A 24,800-nucleotide genomic window follows, 5' to 3' on the forward strand; every position below is an offset into this window, starting at 1 on the left:
AGGCTCCCGATCACCCTCAGAAGGCTGGGTGAACAGCCAAACCCAAAGAGCATGTGCCGTAGGCCTGGAAGAAGCTCCACTCCTGGGCTCATAGCATTGGGTGGAGGGTTGCAAAGCCTCAAATTAATAAGAATCAAGCATGTAAAAACCTGCAAGGGTCAGAAGGTGCTTTGCAAGGCGTTATGGGTTGTTTTTCTTTCCCGAAGAATACATGTCTTACCTCGGGTTCTAACATAAGCGTGCAGAGAGGCTCCAGGGCTTGTGGCGTCAGCTAACTTTTTGTTTTCCCACAATCTTTAGCAGATATGGTTCTGGATCTTGGAGCCTTGAGGTGTTGTGGGACATAATTAAGCTGGGACATAATTAAGCTGCGCCACTAGCGAAATAGGCATCTTTGCTATCCGTTGAGTAGGTTAAAGAAAACTAGGCCAAGCGCCGACGGCCATAGGAATCCACCGCGGTTGGAATAAAAGGGCAATGGCCCGTACGGGGATCGAACCCGCGACCATGGCGTTATTAGCACCACGCTCTAACCAACTGAGCTAACCGGCCGAAACTTGCATAGGGAGAGCCGGCCAAAGCTGGCACAGGGCTATCAGGGCAACCAGGTCAATCTGTGGGCAACCGCTGAAGAATTGACGCCGGAGTAGCCTAAAGCTTTCCAGAGCCACCACAGCTGACCTCGTGGCGCAACGGTAGCGCGTCTGACTCCAGATCAGAAGGTTGCGAGTTCAAATCACGTCGGGATCATGTTGGTTTTCATCGTCACCCACCCAAGCCAGGCTCCTCTGGCCCCTCCGCGTTGTCCCATCATTCCATTCCGGCTCCCACCCACGCAGGCTCCCGATCACCCTCAGAAGGCTGGGTGAACAGCCAAACCCAAAGAGCATGTGCCGTAGGCCTGGAAGAAGCTCCACTCCTGGGCTCATAGCATTGGGTGGAGGGTTGCAAAGCCTCAAATTAATAAGAATCAAGCATGTAAAACCTGCAAGGGTCAGAAGGTACTTTGCAAGGCGTTATGGGTTGTTTTTCTTTCCCGAAGAATACATGTCTTACCTCGGGTTCTAACATAAGCGTGCAGAGAGGCTCCAGGGCTTGTGGCGTCAGCTAACTTTTTGTTTTCCCACAATCTTTAGCAGATATGGTTCTGGATCTTGGAGCCTTGAGGTGTTGTGGGACATAATTAAGCTGGGACATAATTAAGCTGCGCCACTAGCGAAATAGGCATCTTTGCTATCCGTTGAGTAGGTTAAAGAAAACTAGGCCAAGCGCCGACGGCCATAGGAATCCACCGCGGTTGGAATAAAAGGGCAATGGCCCGTACGGGGATCGAACCCGCGACCTTGGCGTTATTAGCACCACGCTCTAACCAACTGAGCTAACCGGCCGAAACTTGCATAGGGAGAGCCGGCCAAAGCTGGCACAGGGCTATCAGGGCAACAAGGTCAATCTGTGGGCAACCAGGTCAATCTGTGGGCAACCGCTGAAGAATTGACGCCGGAGTAGCCTAAAGCTTTCCAGAGCCACCACAGCTGACCTCGTGGCGCAACGGTAGCGCGTCTGACTCCAGATCAGAAGGTTGCGAGTTCAAATCACGTCGGGATCATGTTGGTTTTCATCGTCACCCACCCAAGCCAGGCTCCTCTGGCCCCTCCGCGTTGTCCCATCATTCCATTCCGGCTCCCACCCACGCAGGCTCCCGATCACCCTCAGAAGGCTGGGTGAACAGCCAAACCCAAAGAGCATGTGCCGTAGGCCTGGAAGAAGCTCCACTCCTGGGCTCATAGCATTGGGTGGAGGGTTGCAAAGCCTCAAATTAATAAGAATCAAGCATGTAAAACCTGCAAGGGTCAGAAGGTGCTTTGCAAGGCGTTATGGGTTGTTTTTCTTTCCCGAAGAATACATGTCTTACCTCGGGTTCTAACATAAGCGTGCAGAGAGGCTCCAGGGCTTGTGGCGTCAGCTAACTTTTTGTTTTCCCACAATCTTTAGCAGATATGGTTCTGGATCTTGGAGCCTTGAGGTGTTGTGGGACATAATTAAGCTGGGACATAATTAAGCTGCGCCACTAGCGAAATAGGCATCTTTGCTATCCGTTGAGTAGGTTAAAGAAAACTAGGCCAAGCGCCGACGGCCATAGGAATCCACCGCGGTTGGAATAAAAGGGCAATGGCCCGTACGGGGATCGAACCCGCGACCTTGGCGTTATTAGCACCACGCTCTAACCAACTGAGCTAACCGGCCGAAACTTGCATAGGGAGAGCCGGCCAAAGCTGGCACAGGGCTATCAGGGCAACAAGGTCAATCTGTGGGCAACCAGGTCAATCTGTGGGCAACCGCTGAAGAATTGACGCCGGAGTAGCCTAAAGCTTTCCAGAGCCACCACAGCTGACCTCGTGGCGCAACGGTAGCGCGTCTGACTCCAGATCAGAAGGTTGCGATTTCAAATCACGTCGGGATCATGTTGGTTTTCATCGTCACCCACCCAAGCCAGGCTCCTCTGGCCCCTCCGCGTTGTCCCATCATTCCATTCCGGCTCCCACCCACGCAGGCTCCCGATCACCCTCAGAAGGCTGGGTGAACAGCCAAACCCAAAGAGCATGTGCCGTAGGCCTGGAAGAAGCTCCACTCCTGGGCTCATAGCATTGGGTGGAGGGTTGCAAAGCCTCAAATTAATAAGAATCAAGCATGTAAAACCTGCAAGGGTCAGAAGGTACTTTGCAAGGCGTTATGGGTTGTTTTTCTTTCCCGAAGAATACATGTCTTACCTCGGGTTCTAACATAAGCGTGCAGAGAGGCTCCAGGGCTTGTGGCGTCAGCTAACTTTTTGTTTTCCCACAATCTTTAGCAGATATGGTTCTGGATCTTGGAGCCTTGAGGTGTTGTGGGACATAATTAAGCTGGGACATAATTAAGCTGCGCCACTAGCGAAATAGGCATCTTTGCTATCCGTTGAGTAGGTTAAAGAAAACTAGGCCAAGCGCCGACGGCCATAGGAATCCACCGCGGTTGGAATAAAAGGGCAATGGCCCGTACGGGGATCGAACCCGCGACCTTGGCGTTATTAGCACCACGCTCTAACCAACTGAGCTAACCGGCCGAAACTTGCATAGGGAGTGCCGGCCAAAGCTGGCACAGGGCTATCAGGGCAACCAGGTCAATCTGTGGGCAACCGCTGAAGAATTGACGCCGGAGTAGCCTAAAGCTTTCCAGAGCCACCACAGCTGACCTCGTGGCGCAACGGTAGCGCGTCTGACTCCAGATCAGAAGGTTGCGTGTTCAAATCACGTCGGGGTCATGTTGGTTTTCATCGTCACCCACCCAAGCCAGGCTCCTCTGGCCCCTCCGCGTTGTCCCATCATTCCATTCCGGCTCCCACCCACGCAGGCTCCCGATCACCCTCAGAAGGCTGGGTGAACAGCCAAACCCAAAGAGCATGTGCCGTAGGCCTGGAAGAAGCTCCACTCCTGGGCTCATAGCATTGGGTGGAGGGTTGCAAAGCCTCAAATTAATAAGAATCAAGCATGTAAAACCTGCAAGGGTCAGAAGGTGCTTTGCAAGGCGTTATGGGTTGTTTTTCTTTCCCGAAGAATACATGTCTTACCTCGGGTTCTAACATAAGCGTGCAGAGAGGCTCCAGGGCTTGTGGCGTCAGCTAACTTTTTGTTTTCCCACAATCTTTAGCAGATATGGTTCTGGATCTTGGAGCCTTGAGGTGTTGTGGGACATAATTAAGCTGGGACATAATTAAGCTGCGCCACTAGCGAAATAGTCATCTTTGCTATCCGTTGAGTAGGTTAAAGAAAACTAGGCCAAGCGCCGACGGCCATAGGAATCCACCGCGGTTGGAATGAAAGGGCAATGGCCCGTACGGGGATCGAACCCGCGACCTTGGCGTTATTAGCACCACGCTCTAACCAACTGAGCTAACCGGCCGAAACTTGCATAGGGAGAGCCGGCCAAAGCTGGCACAGGGCTATCAGGGCAACCAGGTCAATCTGTGGGCAACCGCTGAAGAATTGACGCCGGAGTAGCCTAAAGCTTTCCAGGGCCACCACAGCTGACCTCGTGGCGCAACGGTAGCGCGTCTGACTCCACATCAGAAGATTGCGTGTTCAAATCACGTCGGGGTCATGTTGGTTTTCATCGTCACCCACCCAAGCCAGGCTCCTCTGGCCCCTCCGCGTTGTCCCATCATTCCATTCCGGCTCCCACCCACGCAGGCTCCCGATCACCCTCAGAAGGCTGGGTGAACAGCCAAACCCAAAGAGCATGTGCCGTAGGCCTGGAAGAAGCTCCACTCCTGGGCTCATAGCATTGGGTGGAGGGTTGCAAAGCCTCAAATTAATAAGAATCAAGCATGTAAAACCTGCAAGGGTCAGAAGGTGCTTTGCAAGGCGTTATGGGCTGTTTTTCTTTCCCGAAGAATACATGTCTTACCTCGGGTTCTAACATAAGCGTGCAGAGAGGCTCCAGGGCTTGTGGCGTCAGCTAACTTTTTGTTTTCCCACAATCTTTAGCAGATATGGTTCTGGATCTTGGAGCCTTGAGGTGTTGTGGGACATAATTAAGCTGGGACATAATTAAGCTGCGCCACTAGCGAAATAGGCATCTTTGCTATCCGTTGAGTAGGTTAAAGAAAACTAGGCCAAGCGCCGACGGCCATAGGAATCCACCGCGGTTGGAATAAAAGGGCAATGGCCCGTACGGGGATCGAACCCGCGACCTTGGCGTTATTAGCACCACGCTCTAACCAACTGAGCTAACCGGCCGAAACTTGCATAGGGAGAGCCGGCCAAAGCTGGCACAGGGCTATCAGGGCAACCAGGTCAATCTGTGGGCAACCGCTGAAGAATTGACGCCGGAGTAGCCTAAAGCTTTCCAGAGCCGCCACAGCTGACCTCATGGCGCAACGGTAGCGCGTCTGACTCCAGATCAGAAGGTTGCGTGTTCAAATCACGTCGGGGTCATGTTGGTTTTCATCGTCACCCACCCAAGCCAGGCTCCTCTGGCCCCTCCGCGTTGTCCCATCATTCCATTCCGGCTCCCACCCACGCAGGCTCCCGATCACCCTCAGAAGGTTGGGTGAACAGCCAAACCCAAAGAGCATGTGCCGTAGGCCTGGAAGAAGCTCCACTCCTGGGCTCATAGCATTGGGTGGAGGGTTGCAAAGCCTCAAATTAATAAGAATCAAGCATGTAAAACCTGCAAGGGTCAGAAGGTGCTTTGCAAGGCGTTATGGGTTGTTTTTCTTCCCCGAAGAATACATGTCTTACCTCGGGTTCTAACATAAGCGTGCAGAGAGGCTCCAGGGCTTGTGGCGTCAGCTAACTTTTTGTTTTCCCACAATCTTTAGCAGATATGGTTCTGGATCTTGGAGCCTTGAGGTGTTGTGGGACATAATTAAGCTGGGACATAATTAAGCTGCGCCACTAGCGAAATAGGCATCTTTGCTATCCGTTGAGTAGGTTAAAGAAAACTAGGCCAAGCGCCGACGGCCATAGGAATCCACCGCGGTTGGAATGAAAGGGCAATGGCCCGTACGGGGATCGAACCCGCGACCTTGGCATTATTAGCACCACGCTCTAACCAACTGAGCTAACCGGCCGAAACTTGCATAGGGAGAGCCGGCCAAAGCTGGCACAGGGCTATCAGGGCAACCAGGTCAATCTGTGGGCAACCGCTGAAGAATTGACGCCGGAGTAGCCTAAAGCTTTCCAGGGCCACCACAGCTGACCTCGTGGCGCAACGGTAGCGTGTCTGACTCCAGATCAGAAGGTTGCGTGTTCAAATCATGTCGGGGTCATGTTGGATTTCATTGTCACCCACCCAAGCCAGGCTTCTCTGGCCCCTCCGCGTTGTCCCATCATTCCATTCCGGCTCCCACCCACGCAGGCTCCCGATCACCCTCAGAAGGCTGGGTGAACAGCCAAACCCAAAGAGCATGTGCCGTAGGCCGGGAAGAAGCTCGACTCCTGGGCTCATAGCATTGGGTGGAGGGTTGCAAAGCCTGAAATTAATAAGAATCAAGCATGTAAAACCTGCAAGGGTCAGAAGGTGCTTTGCAAGGCGTTATGGGTTGTTTTTCTTTCCCGAAGAATACATGTCTTACCTCGAGTTCTAACATAGGCGTGCAGAGAGGCTCCAGGGCTTGTGGCGTCAGCTAACTTTTTGTTTTCCCACAATCTTTAGCAGATATGGTTCTGGATCTTGGAGCCTTGAGGTGTTGTGGGACATAATTAAGCTGGGACATAATTAAGCTGCGCCACTAGCGAAATAGGCATCTTTGCTATGCGTTGAGAAGGTTAAAGAAAACTAGGCCAAGCGCCGACGGCCATAGGAATCCACCGCAGTTGGAATAAAAGAGCAATGGCCCGTACGGGGATCGAACCCGCGACCTTGGTGTTATTAGCACCACGCTCTAACCAACTGAGCTAACCGGCCGAAACTTGCATAGGGAGAACTGGCCAAAGCTGGCCAAAGCTGGCACAGGGCTATCAGGGCTATCAGGGCAACCAGGTCAATCTGTGGGCAATCGCTGAAGAATTGACGCCGGAGTAGCCTAAAGCTTTGCAGAGCCACCACAGCTGACTTCGTGGAGCAACGGTAGCGCGTCTGACTCCAGATCAGAAGGTTGCGTGTTCAAATCACGTCGGGGTCATGTTGGTTTTCATCGTCACCCACCCAAGCCAGGCTCCTCTGGCCCCTCCGCGTTGTCCCATCATTCCATTCTGGCTCCCACCCACGCAGGCTCCCGATCACCCTCAGAAGGCTGGGTGAACAGCCAAACCCAAAGAGCATGTGCCGTAGGCCAGGAAGAAGCTCCACTCCTGGGCTCATAGCATTGGGTGGAGGGTTGCAAAGCTTCAAATTAATAAGAATCAAGCATGTAAAACCTGCAAGGGTCAGAAGGTGCTTTGCAAGGCGTTATGGGTTGTTTTTCTTTCCCGAAGAATACATGTCTTACCTCGGGTTCTAACATAAGCGTGCAGAGAGGCTCCAGGGCTTGTGGCGTCAGCTAACTTTTTGTTTTCCCACAATCTTTAGCAGATATGGTTCTGGATCTTGGAGCCTTGAGGTGTTGTGGGACATAATTAAGCTGGGACATAATTAAGCTGCGCCACTAGCGAAATAGGCATCTTTGCTATCCGTTGAGTAGGTTAAAGAAAACTAGGCCAAGCGCCGACGGCCATAGGAATCCACCGCGGTTGGAATAAAAGGGCAATGGCCCGTACGGGGATCGAACCCGCGACCTTGGCGTTATTAGCACCACGCTCTAACCAACTGAGCTAACCGGCCAAAACTTGCATAGGGAGAGCCGGCCAAAGCTGGCACAGGGCTATCAGGGCAACCAGGTCAATCTGTGGGCAACCGCTGAAGAATTGACGCCGGAGTAGCCTAAAGCTTTCCAGAGCCGCCACAGCTGACCTCATGACGCAACGGTAGCGCGTCTGACTCCAGATCAGAAGGTTGCGTGTTCAAATCACGTCGGGGTCATGTTGGTTTTCATCGTCACCCACCCAAGCCAGGCTCCTCTGGCCCCTCCGCGTTGTCCCATCATTCCATTCCGGCTCCCACCCACGCAGGCTCCCGATCACCCTCAGAAGGCTGGGTGAACAGCCAAACCCAAAGAGCATGTGCCGTAGGCCTGGAAGAAGCTCCACTCCTGGGCTCATAGCATTGGGTGGAGGGTTGCAAAGCCTCAAATTAATAAGAATCAAGCATGTAAAACCTGCAAGGGTCAGAAGGTGCTTTGCAAGGCGTTATGGGTTGTTTTTCTTTCCCGAAGAATACATGTCTTACCTCGGGTTCTAACATAAGCGTGCAGAGAGGCTCCAGGGCTTGTGGCGTCAGCTAACTTTTTGTTTTCCCACAATCTTTAGCAGATATGGTTCTGGATCTTGGAGCCTTGAGGTGTTGTGGGACATAATTAAGCTGGGACATAATTAAGCTGCGCCACTAGCGAAATAGGCATCTTTGCTATCCGTTGAGTAGGTTAAAGAAAACTAGGCCAAGCGCCGACGGCCATAGGAATCCACCGCGGTTGGAATAAAAGGGCAATGGCCCGTACAGGGATCGAACCCGCGACCTTGGCGTTATTAGCACCACGCTCTAACCAACTGAGCTAACCGGCCAGAACTTGCATAGGGAGAGCCGGCCAAAGCTGGCACAGGGCTATCAGGGCAACCAGGTCAATCTGTGGGCAACCGCTGAATAATTGACGCCGGAGTAGCCTAAAGCTTTCCAGAGCCACCACAGCTGACCTCGTGGCTCAACGGTAGCGCGTCTGACGCCAGATCAGAAGGTTGCGTGTTCAAATCACGTCGGGGTCATGTTGGTTTTCATCATCACCCACCCAAGCCAGGCTCCTCTGGCCCCTCCGCGTTGTCCCATCATTCCATTCCGGCTCCCACCCACGCAGGCTCCCGATCACCCTCAGAAGGCTGGGTGAACAGCCAAACCCAAAGAGCATGTGCCGTAGGCCTGGAAGAAGCTCCACTCCTGGGCTCATAGCATTGGGTGGAGGGTTGCAAAGCCTCAAATTAATAAGAATCAAGCATGTAAAACCTGCAAGGGTCAGAAGGTGCTTTGCAAGGCGTTATGGGTTGTTTTTCTTTCCCGAAGAATACATGTCTTACCTCGGGTTCTAACATAAGCGTGCAGAGAGGCTCCAGGGCTTGTGGCGTCAGCTAACTTTTTGTTTTCCCACAATCTTTAGCAGATATGGTTCTGGATCTTGGAGCCTTGAGGTGTTGTGGGACATAATTAAGCTGGGACATAATTAAGCTGCGCCACTAGCGAAATAGGCATCTTTGCTATCCGTTGAGTAGGTTAAAGAAAACTAGGCCAAGCGGCGACGGCCATAGGAATCCACCGCGGTTGGAATAAAAGGGCAATGGCCCGCACGGGGATCGAACCCACGACCTTGGCGTTATTAGCACCACGCTCTAACCAACTGAGCTAACCGGCCGAAACTTGCATAGGGAGAGCCGGCCAAAGCTGGCACAGGGCTATCAGGGCAACCAGGTCAATCTGTGGGCAACCGCTGAAGAATTGACGCCGGAGTAGCCTAAAGCTTTCCAGAGCCACCACAGCTGACCTCGTGGCGCAACGGTAGCGCGTCTGACTCCAGATCAGAAGGTTGCGTGTTCAAATCATGTCGGGGGTCATGTTGGTTTTCATCGTCACCCACCCAAGCCAGGCTCCTCTGGCCCCTCCGCGTTGTCCCATCATTCCATTCCGGCTCCCACCCACGCAGGCTCCCGATCACCCTCAGAAGGCTGGGTGAACAGCCAAACCCAAAGAGCATGTGCCGTAGGCCAGGAAGAAGCTCCACTCCTGGGCTCATAGCATTGGGTGGAGGGTTGCAAAGCCTGAAATTAATAAGAATCAAGCATGTAAAACCTGCAAGGGTCAGAAGGTGCTTTGCAAGGCGTTATGGGTTGTTTTTCTTTCCCGAAGAATACATGTCTTACCTCGGGTTCTAACATAAGCGTGCAGAGAGGCTCCAGGGCTTGTGGCGTCAGCTAACTTTTTGTTTTCCCACAATCTTTAGCAGATATGGTTCTGGATCTTGGAGCCTTGAGGTGTTGTGGGACATAATTAAGCTGGGACATAATTAAGCTGCGCCACTAGCGAAATAGGCATCTTTGCTATCCGTTGAGTAGGTTAAAGAAAACTAGGCCAAGCGCCGACGGCCATAGGAATCCACCGCAGTTGGAATAAAAGAGCAATGGCCCGTACGGGGATCGAACCCGCAACCTTGGCATTATTAGCACCACGCTCTAACCAACTGAGCTAACCGGCCGAAACTTGCATAGGGAGAGCTGGCCAAAGCTGGCACAGGGCTATCAGGGCAACCAGGTCAATCTGTGGGCAACCGCTGAAGAATTGACGCGGAGTAGCCTAAAGCTTTCCAGGGCCACCACAGCTGACCTCGTGGCGCAACGGTAGCGCGTCTGACTCCACATCAGAAGGTTGCGTGTTCAAATCACGTCGGGGGTCATGTTGGTTTTCATCGTCACCCACCCAAGCCAGGCTCCTCTGGCCCCTCCGCGTTGTCCCATCATTCCATTCTGGCTCCCACCCACGCAGGCTCGCGATCACCCTCAGAAGGCTGGGTGAACAGCCAAACCCAAAGAGCATGTGCCGTAGGCCTGGAAGAAGCTCCACTCCTGGGCTCATAGCATTGGGTGGAGGGTTGCAAAGCCTCAAATTAATAAGAATCAAGCATGTAAAACCTGCAAGGGTCAGAAGGTGCTTTGCAAGGCGTTATGGGCTGTTTTTCTTTCCCGAAGAATACATGTCTTACCTCGGGTTCTAACATAAGCGTGCAGAGAGGCTCCAGGGCTTGTGGCGTCAGCTAACTTTTTGTTTTCCCACAATCTTTAGCAGATATGGTTCTGGATCTTGGAGCCTTGAGGTGTTGTGGGACATAATTAAGCTGGGACATAATTAAGCTGCGCCACTAGCGAAATAGGCATCTTTGCTATCCGTTGAGTAGGTTAAAGAAAACTAGGCCAAGCGCCGACGGCCATAGGAATCCACCGCGGTTGGAATAAAAGGGCAATGGCCCGTACGGGGATTGAACCCGCGACCTTGGCGTTATTAGCACCACGCTCTAACCAACTGAGCTAACCGGCCGAAACTTGCATAGGGAGAGCCGGCCAAAGCTGGCACAGGGCTATCAGGGCTATCAGGGCTATCAGGGCAACCAGGTCAATCTGTGGGCAACCGCTGAAGAATTGACGCCGGAGTAGCCTAAAGCTTTCCAGAGCCGCCACAGCTGACCTCGTGGCGCAACGGTAGCGCGTCTGACTCCAGATCAGAAGGTTGCGTGTTCAAATCACGTCGGGGTCATGTTGGTTTTCATCGTCACCCACCCAAGCCAGGCTCCTCTGGCCCCTCCGCGTTGTCCCATCATTCCATTCCGGCTCCCACCCACGCAGGCTCCCGATCACCCTCAGAAGGCTGGGTGAACAGCCAAACCCAAAGAGCATGTGCCGTAGGCCTGGAAGAAACTCCACTCCTGGGCTCATAGCATTGGGTGGAGGGTTGCAAAGCCTCAAATTAATAAGAATCAGGCATGTAAAACCTGCAAGGGTCAGAAGGTGCTTTGCAAGGCGTTATGGGTTGTTTTTCTTTCCCGAAGAATACATGTCTTACCTCGGGTTCTAACATAAGCGTGCAGAGAGGCTCCAGGGCTTGTGGCGTCAGCTAACTTTTTGTTTTCCCACAATCTTTAGCAGATATGGTTCTGGATCTTGGAGCCTTGAGGTGTTGTGGGACATAATTAAGCTGGGACATAATTAAGCTGCGCCACTAGCGAAATAGGCATCTTTGCTATCCGTTGAGTAGGTTAAAGAAAACTAGGCCAAGCGCCGACGGCCATAGGAATCCACCGCGGTTGGAATAAAAGGGCAATGGCCCGTACGGGGATCGAACCCGCGACCTTGGCGTTATTAGCACCACGCTCTAACCAACTGAGCTAACCGGCCGAAACTTGCATAGGGAGAGCCGGCCAAAGCTGGCACAGGGCTATCAGGGCAACCAGGTCAATCTGTGGGCAACCGCTGAAGAATTGATGCCGGAGTAGCCTAAAGCTTTCCAGAGCCACCACTGCTGACGTCGTGGCGCAACGGTAGCGCATCTGACTCCAGATCAGAAGGTTGCGTGTTCAAATCACGTCGGGGTCATGTTGGTTTTCATCGTCACCCACCCAAGCCAGGCTCCTCTGGCCTCTCCGCGTTGTCCCATCATTCCATTCCGGCTCCCACCCACGCAGGCTCCTGATCACCCTCAGAAGGCTGGGTGAACAGCCAAACCCAAAGAGCATGTGCCGTAGGCCTGGAAGAAGCTCCACTCCTGGGCTCATAGCATTGGGTGGAGGGTTGCAAAGCCTCAAATTAATAAGAATCAAGCATGTAAAACCTGCAAGGGTCAGAAGGTGCTTTGCAAGGCGTTATGGGTTGTTTTTCTTTCCCGAAGAATACATGTCTTACCTCGGGTTCTAACATAAGCGTGCAGAGAGGCTCCAGGGCTTGTGGCGTCAGCTAACTTTTTGTTTTCCCACAATCTTTAGCAGATATGGTTCTGGATCTTGGAGCCTTGAGGTGTTGTGGGACATAATTAAGCTGGGACATAATTAAGCTGCGCCACTAGCGAAATAGGCATCTTTGCTATCCGTTGAGTAGGTTAAAGAAAACTAGGCCAAGCGCCGACGGCCATAGGAATCCACCGCGGTTGGAATAAAAGGGCAATGGCCCGTACGGGGATCGAACCCACGACCTTGGCGTTATTAGCACCACGCTCTAACCAACTGAGCTAACCGGCCAAAACTTGCATAGGGAGAGCCGGCCAAAGCTGGCACAGGGCTATCAGGGCAACCAGGTCAATCTGTGGGCAACCGCTGAAGAATTGACGCCGGAGTAGCCTAAAGCTTTCCAGAGCCACCACAGCTGACCTCGTGGCGCAACGGTAGCGCGTCTGACTCCAGATCCGAAGGTTGCGTGTTCAAATCACGTCGGGGTCATGTTGGTTTTCATCGTCACCCACCCAAGCCAGGCTCCTCTGGCCCCTCCGCGTTGTCCCATCATTCCATTCCGGCTCCCACCCACGCACTGAAGAATTGACGCCGGAGTAGCCAAAAGCTTTTCAGAACCCCCCACAGCTGACCTTGTGGCGCAACGGTAGAGCGCCTGACTCCAGATCAAGTATCATGTTTGTTCTCTCTCTCTCTCAGAGGAATGGGGAGTATTTTGCCGATAAAACACTTAAAAAAAAAAGATACAAATGCTGCCTATGTGTTTTTAAGATACCATTAGGGTGCACCCTGTTAGTCAAGAAGTTACCTGAGTTTAGCTAGTGGCTGGGACATAATTAAGCTGCGCCACTAGCAGAATAGGCATTTTTGCTATCCGTTGATTAGGTTAAAGAAAACTAGGCCAAGCGTCGACGGCCATAGAAATCCCTCGCTGTTGGAATAAAAGGGCTACAGCCCGCACTAGGATCGAACCCACGACCTTGGCATTATTAGCACTATGCTGTAACCAACTGAGCTAACTGGTCCAAACTTGCACATGGAGTGCTGGGCAAAGCTGGCACAGGGCTATCTGCATTAAGATGAAAAACCTTAAGGGAGGAAAACCCCTTTAACCCCTTAATCACCCCCAGTTTACCCTTTCACCCTCTGTCACCTGTGTCACTAATATAGTGTAAAGATCTCTTTTCTGATCACTGTATTTCGTGTTACGGTTGAAGCTAGTTAGCTAGTTACTGTGACCGTTTTTATAGCGTCAGGCTACCCACCATATATTACCAAATAAAGGTTTAACCCCCTGATCACCTCCCAGTACAGGTTTTAGCATCAGTTAGGATCAGTGTCAAACCCAGGCAGTGTCAGATTAGTGCCAATAGTGCTAACACCCACGCACGCACCATGTACCTTCCTTAATAGTATAGTGTTTGAACGGATCAATATCTTTGATCTGATCAGATCTGTACTAGCATCCCCAAAAGTTTGATGTTACCAAAAACGCGGCATAAGCGGGATCAGCCCAGACATCTGCTAGCACTTGCCCATCCCACCCAAGTGCAGTATCAATCAAACGCTGTTACTTACAAAACACAACACACAAAACTGCAGCGCTAGCAAAGTCAGGCCTCATCCCTGTGAACGCTAACAGTTTTTTGGTAGCGACTAAAGCAGTCGCTGGCAACCAGTTGCTCTTTTGCCTGTGAGTCACACTAGTAGTACATGTAAATTTAGAGGCCAAAAAGTCCAGAGATACACTAGATACACTGGTAAAAAGGCCTACACGTTGCTGAGCATGACAGATGTGTGTGAAGGGGAAGCCGCCTCACTGTCAGATTCAGGCTGAGTAAACAAACCGGTAGAGAGCAGCGGAAGCCTGACAGATAGCTCTGATGACCGAGTAGTGATCCCTACTAAGGTCAGGCGTACCCGACCCCGTTCTTCTGTTGTTGAGGTACAAGAACCACAGGGCTCTTGTATAAAGCAGAGAGCTAATAATATTGTTGCTCATCCTTCTGGTGAACTGGCAAGAACCAGCGGCCTAGTACAACTTGGTCTTAGTCAAACCAGCACTGCAGTAACACGTGGTGATGTGGCAAGTCCCATAAGTGCAGTTAAAGCTGGTGCAGTGGCTAGCACAAGTAGTTACCCCGCAGCCACCAAGAAGACAAACACCCGACCCCGTTCTTCTGTTGTTGAGGTGCAAGAACCACAGGGCTCTTGTATAAAGCAGAGAGCTAATAATAATGTTGTTCATCCTTCTGGTGAACTGGCAAGAACCAGCGGCCTAGTACAACTTGGTCTTAGTCAAACCAGCACTGCAGTAACACGTGGTGATGTGGCAAGTCCCATAAGTGCAGTTAAAGCTGGTGCAGTGGCTAGCACAAGTAGTTACGCCGCAGCCACCAAGAAGACAAACACAGGCCCGTAGAGCCCATAGTGCCCTTCCCGCTGCATATGCCAATCCTAATTGGGAACGCACCACTTCTGCAGCGCCCCTACTTCCCCCATTCACTGGCCAACCTAGAATTCAGGTGGAAACAGTTGATTTTACGTCACTGGATTTTTATTCACTGTTTTTCATGAAGATCTCTATAGATCTATTGTGGACCAAAACTATTTGTATGCTGGTCAGTTCATTGCCACTAATCCCCTGTTGACCCTTGCCAGATATTGGAAACCTATTACGGTTTCCGAATTTAAGACCTTTATAAGCTTATCCCTCTTCATGGGCATAATTTAAAAAAAAAATAGTTGCGGTCACATTGGTCCGCTGACCCAATTCACCATATGCTTGCGTTCTCTGCTTCCATGGCCAGGACACGATATGAGCAGATCGCGGTTCATGCATTTCAATGACAATGAAATCTGTCATCCTCGGGGTGACCCTGAATTTGATTTACTCCACAAAATTCGGCCCCTCGTAAACCATTTCAACCAACAGTTTGCAGCCTTGTTTACTTCCCAATCATGTTGTCTGCATTGACAAGTCTCTAATTATGTTTTCTGGCCACTTGCCTTTCAAACATTACCTCCCAAGTAAGCGTGCCAGATATGTGGTCAAGATGTATAAGCTCTGTGACAGGGCCACAAGCTATACATATAGTTTTATGGTTTACGAGTGAGGAGATAGTCACATGGAGCCCCACAACTGCCCAGACTACATAGGGCTGGCCAGATTGTTTGGGACTGTCACCTTTATTCGGAAAGGGGTACCACTTGTACGTGGACAATTATTACGCAAGCCAATTTTTAGTCACCTTTTTGATTGTGGAATTGGCGTATGTGGCACTGTGCGATCTAATCGCCGGGGCTTCTCCCAACGACTTGTAGAATCCCAACTTAGACAAGGGAAAGAGCCTGCTTGAAGTGTAATAATTTGTTCGCAGTGAGGTGGAGGAATAATCGGAATGTTTTCGTTCTGTCCTCCCTTCACGCAGATACGACTGTCCAAATTCCAATGATGACTGGTGTTGTTGAGAAGCCCCTCTGTGTCCAAAAATCTAACAATGGGAGAGAGGGACTTCAATGACCAGTTGATGGCGCTGTACTTAATTGCCCGTAAGGTCAGACACTGTGTCTGTATACCTGTTTCAATTGGTTCTGCTGAGCGCTTATGTTATACAAAGCATCAGGACGAACTGGATCCTTCCTTAAATTCCAAGAAGAGATTGTCACAGCCCTTCTGTTTCCAGACGGTGCTGTGCCCCAACTTCCCAATGCAAATACAATGAGGCGGCTGCATGAGAGGCACTTCCCAGAATTCCTCTGTGGTACCCCAGGACAAAGAACACCCAAAGAAGATGTTGTGTCTGTAGGAAACGCGGATACAGGCATGACACCCGTTTTTATTATCCCTCCTGTCTTGGCCAACCTGGTTTCTGCACTAGTGGTGTATTAGCGTAGCGTATAGCACTGCACACACTAGGGCTGACTTTTATAGGGTCTCCAAAGATGCCATCGCACTTTGAGAGACCCTAACCTGGAACCTTTACAGTTACAGCTACAAATGAAATGTAAAAAAAAAAAAAAGAAAAAAAATATATATCTTTATAAATATATATATTTATAGTGTTTTTTTTCCCCAAAAATTCCGTTTGAAAATCGCTGCGCAAATACTGTGTGAAAACAACAGTTGCAACACCCACCATTTTAATCTGTAGGGCCCTGGCTTTTAAAAATATATATAATGTTTGGGGATTCAAAGTAGTTTTCTAACAAAAAATAAAAAGTGTCAGAAAGGGCTTTGTCTTCACTACCTATCACAGTGCGGATGCCCTGAAGTGTCAAGATAGCACAAATCCCCCACAAATTGCCCAATTTTGGAAAGTAGACACCCCAAGCTATTTGATAAGAGGAATGGGGAGTATTTTGCAGCTCTCATTTGTTTTGGAAAATGAAGAAAGAAAGGGAAAATTTATTTTTTTCTTTTTTTATAGTGAGGAGTGAAATCAAAAGTTTACGTCCTTAGAAATCCTGAAGGCGGTGATTAGTTTTTGGGATCCTGTATGCGGCTAGGCTGCCAAAAAGTCTCACACATGTGGTATCCCCGTGCTCTTAGGAGTTCCCTTAGGAGAAGCAGCAGAATGTATTTTAGAGTTTAATCTTTTTTTATTTAAAAAAATGGCATGGCATGTGTGAGCAATATATCATTTCAGTGACAACATTGTGTACATATTTTTTTTGGAATTTTTCAATTACTTGTGACAAAAAAATGGACCACTTAAGCCCCAGACCATTTTGCAGGGCTAAGACCAGAGCACTTTTTGCGATTTGGCACTGCGTCGCTTTAACTGACAATTGCGCAGTCGTGCGACGTGGCTCCCAAACAAAATTGACGTCCTTTTTTCCCCACAAATAGAGCTTTCTTTTGGTGGTATTCGATCACCCCTGCGGCTTTTATTTTTTGCGCTATAAACAAAAAAATAGCGACAATTTTTTAAAAAACACATTCTTTTTTACATTTTGCTATACAAAAATATCCCAAAAAAATATATATAATTTTTTTTCTCAGTTTAGGCCAATACATATTCTTCTACATATTTTTGATTAAAAAAATCGAAATAAGCGATTATTGATTGGTTTGCGTAAAAGTTATAGCGTTTACAAAATAGGGGATAGTTTTATGGCATTATTATTAATAATTTTTTTTTTACTAGTAATGGCAGCGATCAGCGATTTTTATTGTGACTGCGACATTATGGTAGACACATCGGAAATTTTTTACACATTTTTGGGACCATTGTCATTTATACAGTAATCAGTGCTATACAAATGCACTGATTCCTGTGTAAATGACACTGGCAGTGAAGGGGTTAACCACTAGGTGGCAGTGTAGGGTTTAAGCGTGTCCTAGGGACGTGTTTTTAACTGTGGGGGGGCATGGCTGTGTATGATCTCTGCTCCGATCACTAGGCAATACGGGGAGATGCTTGTTTACATTAGCATCCCCCTGTTCTTCCTCCCCGTGAGGCGATTGCGGGTATCCCTGCGGCACACAAGATGGCACAGCGGCAAATTTAAAGGGACATACCTGTACACCCATTTGCCTGTCCATCCCATTCTGCTGACGTACAACGGCATGCGCCAGTCGGCAAGTGGTTAAATGTTCAATGTGCTCAATATGCCGATCAGCAAATTCCTTGGGTTGTCTATTTTCAAAAATGGGGTCATTTGGGGGAGTTTTGTACTGCCCTTCCATTATAGCACCTCAAGAAATATAATAGGCAGTCAAACTAAAATCTGTGTAATTCCAGGAAATGTAACCTAATTTGTAGACGCTATAACTTTTGTGCAAACCAATAAATATATGCTTATTGAATTATTTTTACCCAATGCATGTGGCTGAATGCATTTCAGCCTAAATGTATGGTTAAAGTTGAGTTCATTGTATTTTTTTAATAACAAAAAGTAGAAAATATAATTTTTTTTTCAAAGTGTTCTGTCTTTTTTAATTTATATCGCATAAAAAATAAAAACCACAGAGGTGATCAAAAACCACGAAAAAAACCTCTATTTGTGGGAAAAAAAAGGATGCAAATTTTGTTTGGGTACAGCATTGCATGACCGCACAATTACCAGTTAAAGCAGCGCAGTGCCAAACTGCAAAAAGTGCTTTGCTCAGGAAGGGGGTAAACCCTTCTGCGACTCAAGTGGTTAATACCTAACCTTCCTACTGCCCAATGTTGGTGTCCACACTTCCATACCTGCTGCCATCACAATCTACATTGGATAAAATATCTTCAAAAACGGACATCTTGGAAAGTGTTATGCCCCGTACACACGAGCAGACATTTTTCGACAGACTAGGTCTGATGGTCTTTCCGACGGACTTTCGGTGGAGTTCCGATGGACTTTCTGAATGAACGGACTTGGCCACACACAATCACACCAAAGTCGGACGGATTCAAACGTGATGACATACGACTGGACTAGAATAAAGAAGTTCATAGCCAGTAGCCAATAGCTGCCCTAGTGTTGGTTTTTGTCTTTCGGACTAGCATACACACGAGCGGATTTCTCGAAAGGAACTGGGTCCGGCAGAGTTCCGGCGAAAAAATTTGAAACATGTTCTATTTCTAAAGTCCGTCAGATTTTTAGACAGCAAAGGTCCGATGGAGCCCACACACGATCGAATTGTCCGCCGGATTTGTTCTGTCTGACCTTTGCTGACGAAAAGTCCGGTCGTGTGTACGCGGCTAGTGATGGACGAACTTCCGACGGGACGTTTCGCGAACGCGGACCACGAACGCGGCCGATAGTTCGCGAACCGGAACGTTCGCGGCGGGCCCCATTGACTTCAATGGGAGGCGAACTTCGCAAACCTATAGGTCAAATTTGCAGCCACAAAATAATTATTAGCTGTGCAAATATAGTCCCACCACATGGCCAATGACATAACACATGTATGAGGTGAATCTGGGATCGACAACTACAAGCATTCTTTTTTTATATGGGAAATTGTTCTGACAATTCAGGACTGTGGAGCGCATGAAGGCAATGGAGGAGACGGAAGGTCAGGGACCAGGGTAGGCAAAGAAGAGGGTGCAGGAGATGATCACCAGCAGCGTGACATACAGCAATGACACCTGCACCGTGATAGAGTCATCTGACAGCAGCACCGTGATACAGAGCACTGACATCAGCAGCGTGACATACAGCAATGACATCTGCACCGTGATAGAGACATCTGACAACAGCACCGTAATAGAGAGCACTGACATCAGCAGCGTGACATAAAGCACTCACACCAGCACCGTGATATACAGCACTGACAGCAGCACCGTGATAGAGAGCACTGACATCAGCAGCGTGACATACAGCAATGACACCAGCACCGTGATACACAGCACTGACAGCAGCACCGTGATAGAGAGCACTGACATCAGCAGCGTGACATAAAGCACTCACACCAGCACCGTGATATACAGCACTGACAGCAGCACCGTGATAGAGAGCACTGACATCAGCAGCGTGACATACAGCAATGACACCAGCACCGTGATATACAGCACTGACAGTAGCACCGTGACAGAGAGCACTGACATCAGCCCCGTGATATACAGCACTGACACCTGCACCGTAAGCAGCCCCAGGAGGAAGTCAGCATAGCACAGGGATGGTGGGAGCCCCTCATAATAAGCAGCCCCAGGAGTAAGTCAGCACAGCACAGGGATGGTGTGAGCCCCTCATAATAAGCAGCCCCAGGAGTAAATCAGCACAGCACAGGGATGGTGTGAGCCCCTCATAATAAGCAGCCCCAGGAGGATGTCAGCACAGCACAGGGATGGTGTGAGCCCCTCATAATAAGCAGCCCCAGGAGTAAATCAGCACAGCACAGGGATGGTGTGAGCCCCTCATAATAAGCAGCCCCAGGAGTAAGTCAGCACAGCACAGGGATGGTGTGAGCCCCTCATAATAAGCAGCCCCAGGAGTAAGTCAGCACAGCACAGGGATGGTGTGAGCCCCTCATAATAAGCAGCCCCAGTAGAAATATGACACCGCTCAACCTCTTCAAAGAGGAGGGTAGGGGCATATAGTACGGTGTGCTTTTTTTGGACAAGGAAGTGAGCCAAATGAAGAAAGAAGGTCTGTGTGCTTGATTAAAAAAATTGTTTATAGACATATACATGGTCTACTGGTCACATGTGTTGAATTCCTCCGAGATCCATGCCTCATTCATTTTTAGAAATGTGAGGTAGTTAACACTGTCGTGAGCTAGGCGAGTACGCTTATCGGTCATGATCCCCCCTGCTGCGCTGAACGTCCTTTCGGACAGGACACTGGATGAGGGGCAAGCCAACAGTTCGATTGCAAATTGGGCAAGCTCTGGCCAGAGGTCAAGCCTGCCCACCCAGTAGTCCAGGGGTTCATCACTCCTCAGAGTGTCCACATCGGCCGTTAACCCAATGTAGTCGGACACCTGACGGTCTAGGCGTTCCCTGATGCTGGATCCGGATGACACCTGTCGATGGGTCGGCTGAAAGAATGACCTCATATCCGAAGTCACCAACACATCTTCAAACCGGCCTCTTCTTGCAGGCGCTGTTGGATTGGTACCCGCAACTCCTTCTCTGGGAGTGGGAATTGCTCCTCTGCCAGCGCACGCAAAAGCAGAATGCTGCATTTCTCGAAGCAAGGCCTGGAAGTGCTGCATTCTGACAGCCCTCTGCGACGGCGGTAACATTTCCACCATTTTGTGTTTGTACCGGGGGTCTAAGTACGTTGCCACCCAGTACATGAAGCATGAAGCATGAAGGCTCCCATTTGCACTAAAGTGGAAGCGGTGTGGTGGCCTGGCTCCTGCTCATCATCCAGGATAATGTCGTCCTCTTCATTCTCCTCTCCCCATCCACGCACAACAGGGATCCCAGAAAGGTTTAAAGCATGTTCTTCTTGCTCCTCCTCATCCGCCCCGGCACCATCCTCCTCTGACTCCTCTTCAGACTCCTGTTGTTGACTTGTCTCAGATAGAGTAGCCCCCCCTGGGAATTCATCCAGCATTGCGACTTCCTCATCTTCCCGCTCCTGCTCCTCCACAGCTTGGTCAATGACACAATGCAATGCACGCTCCATAAAGAAGGCATAAGGTACCATGTCACTGATGGCGCCATGGCTGCGACTGACCAGTTTGGTGATCTCTTCAAATGGCCGCAGAAGTCTGCATGCGTCGCGCATGAGCAGCCACTGGCGCAGTGAAAAAAACCCCAGCTCCCCAGAACCGTTTCTGCCGCAGAGTTCATACAGGTAGACATTAGCTGCACGTTTCTGCTGGAGCAGCCTATCAAGCATATAGAAGGTTGAGTTCCATCGCGTCCGGCAATCGCAAATAAGACGTCTGACCGGCAGATTGTGTCGCCGCTGAATGTCAGCAAGGCGAGCCATGGCCGTGTAAGATCTTCTGAAATGGGCCGAGATTTTCCTTGCCTGCCGCAAGATGTCCTGGACCCCAGGGTATTTGACAAGGAATCGCTGCACGACCAAGTTTAAGACATGTGCCATGCATGGCACGTGCGTGATTTTGCCCTGTTTCAATGCGCTAAGCAGATTGGCACTGTTGTCACACACCACTTTACCAACTGTCAAATTGAGCGGTGTTAGCCACTGATCTGCCTGTGAACGCAAAGCTGAAAGGAGTGCCGGGCCAGTGTGGCTCTTGGCTTCCAGGCACAACAGACGCAGCACGGCATGGCAACGTCTCACCTGGCATGTGGAATAGGTTCTGGGGAGCTTGGGCGGTGCAGCGGAAGAGACGCTAGCAGCGGAAAAGGAGGAGTCAGCTGAGGAGGAGAGGGAGGAGGATGGAGTAGGAGGAGGAGGATAAGAAGAGTCAGGCCTGCATGCAATCCGTGGCGGTAAAACCAAATCTACACGGGTGCCACGGGTTACATGCTTGACGGCCGTCAGAAGATTCACCCAGTGGGCAGTAAAAGTGATATACCTTCCCTGCCCGTGTTTGCTAGACCACGTGTCTGTGGTCAGATGTATCTTGGCACCGACACTGTGTGCCAGAGATACATTCACTTGCCACTGAACATGGCCATATAGCTCACGGATGCCCTTCTCTGAGAAATACTTCCTTCCTGGGACCTTCCATTGTGGTGTTCCAATGGCCACAAATTATAGGGCAGCGGTCAGCAGTGGTGCACCTCAACCCTATGTATTGTGGACCGATACCAGTCCTTATAGAACAGCAGACTGTACCTCACTCAACCCTATGTACTGTAGCACCCTACACCAAGTTACCAGTCCTGATAAAGACCTCTGTGGACCAAGTAGGTTGTGTGTGACTGATTAGCAGACTGTACGTCAGTCCCTATACTGCTGAAGGACTGCTGCAGTATAGGGCAGCGGTCAGCAGTAGTGCACCTCAACCCTATGTATTGTGGACCGATACCAGTCCTTACAGAATAGCAGACTGTACCTCACTCAACCCTATGTACTGTAGCACCCTATATACCTTACCAGTCCTTATAAGGACCTTTGTGGACCAAGTAGGTTGTGTGTGACTGATTAGCAGACTGTACGTCAGTCCCTATACTACTGAAGGACTGCTGCAGTATAGGGCAGCGGTCAGCAGTGGTGCACCTCAACCCTATGTATTGTGGACCAATACCAGTCCTTATAGAACAGCAGACTGTACCTCACTCAACCCTATGTACTGTAGCACCCTACACCAAGTTACCAGTCCTGATAAAGACCTTTGTGGACCAAGTAGGTTGTGTGTGACTGATTAGCAGACTGTACGTCAGTCCCTATACTGCTGAAGGACTGCTGCAGTATAGGGCAGCGGTCAGCAGTAGTGCACCTCAACCCTATGTATTGTGGACCGATACCAGTCCTTATAGAACAGCAGACTGTACCTCACTCAACCCTATGTACTGTAGCACCCTACACCAAGTTACCAGTCCTGATAAAGACCTTTGTGGACCAAGTAGGTTGTGTGTGACTGATTAGCAGACTGTACGTCAGTCCCTATACTGCTGAAGGACTGCTGCAGTATAGGGCAGCGGTCAGCAGTAGTGCACCTCAACCCTATGTATTGTGGACCGATACCAGTTCTTACAGAATAGCAGACTGTACCTCACTCAACCCTATGTACTAAAAATTATTAAAGATACACACACACCGAACCCTATACCTAGTGTATCACCACAGCACTTAAATGACACGAATTCTACACCTTAGCTGCCACTTGTTACAAACTGTCAAAATATATAAAGGTGCATACAAACTAGTGCTAAAGATACAATTAACTAATTGGTTGCACGTGGCGCTGTTACCTGTGTGCCTTTCAGTAGTGATGGACGAACTTCCGACGGGACGTTTCGCGAACGCGAAACGCGAACGGACACAAACGTTCGCGAAAACGACCGTTCGCCGCGGGCTCCATTGACTTCAATGGGAGGCGAATTTCGCAAACCTTTAGGTCGAATTTGCGGCCACGGGGTAATTATTAGGGGGTAGCACGTAGTCCCACCACCTGGACAATAGCATAATACATGTATGAGGTGAATTTGGGATCGATAACTACAAGCATTTTTTTTTTATTTGGGAAATTGTTCTGACAATTCAGGACTATGGAGCTAATGAAGGCAATGGAGGAGAGGGAAGGTCAGGGACCAGGGTAGGCAAACAAGAGGGTGCAGGAGATACAGAGCACTGACAGCAGCACCGTAATACAGAGCACTGACATCAGCACCGTGACATACAGCGCTGACAGCAGCTCCGTGACATACAGCGCTGACAGCAGCTCCGTGACATACAGCGCTGACAGCATCTCCGTGACATACAGCGCTGACAGCAGCTCCGTGACATACAGCGCTGACAGCAGCTCCGTGACATACAGCGCTGACAGCAGCACCGTGACATACAGCGCTGACAGCAGCTCCGTGACATACAGCGCTGACAGCAGCTCCGTGACATACAGCGCTGACAGCAGCTCCGTGACATACAGCACTGACAGCAGCTCCGTGACATACAGCGCTGACAGCAGCTCCGTGACATACAGCGCTGACAGCAGCACCGTGACATACAGCGCTGACAGCAGCTCCGTGACATACAGCGCTGACAGCAGCTCCGTGACATACAGCACTGACAGCAGCTCCGTGACATACAGCGCTGACAGCAGCTCCGTGACATACAGCGCTGACAGCAGCACCGTGACATACAGCGCTGACAGCAGCTCCGTGACATACAGCGCTGACAGCAGCTCCGTGACATACAGCGCTGACAGCAGCTCCGTGACATACAGCGCTGACAGCAGCTCCGTGACATACAGCGCTGACAGCAGCTCCGTGACATACAGCGCTGACAGCAGCTCCGTGACATACAGCGCTGACAGCAGCTCCGTGACATACAGCGCTGACAGCAGCACCGTGACATACAGCGCTGACAGCAGCTCCGTGACATACAGCGCTGACAGCAGCTCCGTGACATACAGCGCTGACAGCAGCACCGTGACATACAGCGCTGACAGCAGCTCCGTGACATACAGCGCTGACAGCAGCTCCGTGACATACAGCGCTGACAGCAGCTCCGTGACATACAGCGCTGACAGCAGCTCCGTGACATACAGCGCTGACAGCAGCTCCGTGACATACAGCGCTGACAGCAGCTCCGTGACATACAGCGCTGACAGCAGCTCCGTGACATACAGCGCTGACAGCAGCTCCGTGACATACAGCGCTGACAGCAGCTCCGTGACATACAGCGCTGACAGCAGCTCCGTGACATACAGCGCTGACAGCAGCTCCGTGACATACAG

At 50.2% G+C, this 24,800-nt stretch overlaps 11 non-coding genes across 11 annotated transcripts; 2 read left to right on the forward strand and 9 right to left on the reverse strand.

The window, feature by feature from the left end:
• Window positions 1-478: 478 nt before the first annotated feature.
• On the reverse strand, window positions 479-552 carry TRNAI-AAU (transfer RNA isoleucine (anticodon AAU)). Its single transcript has one exon. It is a non-coding gene; the product is annotated as a tRNA-Ile (tRNA).
• Window positions 553-1,314: 762 nt separating this feature from the next.
• Window positions 1,315-1,388, reverse strand: TRNAI-AAU (transfer RNA isoleucine (anticodon AAU)). Its single transcript has one exon. It is a non-coding gene; the product is annotated as a tRNA-Ile (tRNA).
• A 782-nt stretch (window positions 1,389-2,170) lies between these two features.
• Window positions 2,171-2,244, reverse strand: TRNAI-AAU (transfer RNA isoleucine (anticodon AAU)). Its single transcript has one exon. It is a non-coding gene; the product is annotated as a tRNA-Ile (tRNA).
• Window positions 2,245-3,026: 782 nt separating this feature from the next.
• On the reverse strand, window positions 3,027-3,100 carry TRNAI-AAU (transfer RNA isoleucine (anticodon AAU)). The gene has a single exon. It is a non-coding gene; the product is annotated as a tRNA-Ile (tRNA).
• A 126-nt stretch (window positions 3,101-3,226) lies between these two features.
• TRNAW-CCA (transfer RNA tryptophan (anticodon CCA)) lies at window positions 3,227-3,298 on the forward strand. The gene has a single exon. It is a non-coding gene; the product is annotated as a tRNA-Trp (tRNA).
• A 564-nt stretch (window positions 3,299-3,862) lies between these two features.
• On the reverse strand, window positions 3,863-3,936 carry TRNAI-AAU (transfer RNA isoleucine (anticodon AAU)). The gene has a single exon. It is a non-coding gene; the product is annotated as a tRNA-Ile (tRNA).
• A 762-nt stretch (window positions 3,937-4,698) lies between these two features.
• TRNAI-AAU (transfer RNA isoleucine (anticodon AAU)) lies at window positions 4,699-4,772 on the reverse strand. The gene has a single exon. It is a non-coding gene; the product is annotated as a tRNA-Ile (tRNA).
• A 2,453-nt stretch (window positions 4,773-7,225) lies between these two features.
• On the reverse strand, window positions 7,226-7,299 carry TRNAI-AAU (transfer RNA isoleucine (anticodon AAU)). Its single transcript has one exon. It is a non-coding gene; the product is annotated as a tRNA-Ile (tRNA).
• Window positions 7,300-10,570: 3,271 nt separating this feature from the next.
• TRNAI-AAU (transfer RNA isoleucine (anticodon AAU)) lies at window positions 10,571-10,644 on the reverse strand. Its single transcript has one exon. It is a non-coding gene; the product is annotated as a tRNA-Ile (tRNA).
• Window positions 10,645-10,788: 144 nt separating this feature from the next.
• Window positions 10,789-10,860, forward strand: TRNAW-CCA (transfer RNA tryptophan (anticodon CCA)). The gene has a single exon. It is a non-coding gene; the product is annotated as a tRNA-Trp (tRNA).
• Window positions 10,861-11,424: 564 nt separating this feature from the next.
• On the reverse strand, window positions 11,425-11,498 carry TRNAI-AAU (transfer RNA isoleucine (anticodon AAU)). The gene has a single exon. It is a non-coding gene; the product is annotated as a tRNA-Ile (tRNA).
• Window positions 11,499-24,800: the final 13,302 nt, after the last annotated feature.

Source organism: Lithobates pipiens, unplaced genomic scaffold, assembly GCF_037356315.1.
Source record: "Lithobates pipiens isolate NorthernLeopardFrog02 unplaced genomic scaffold, aLitPip1_a1.2 Scaffold_8, whole genome shotgun sequence".
NCBI lineage: Eukaryota > Metazoa > Chordata > Amphibia > Anura > Ranidae > Lithobates > Lithobates pipiens.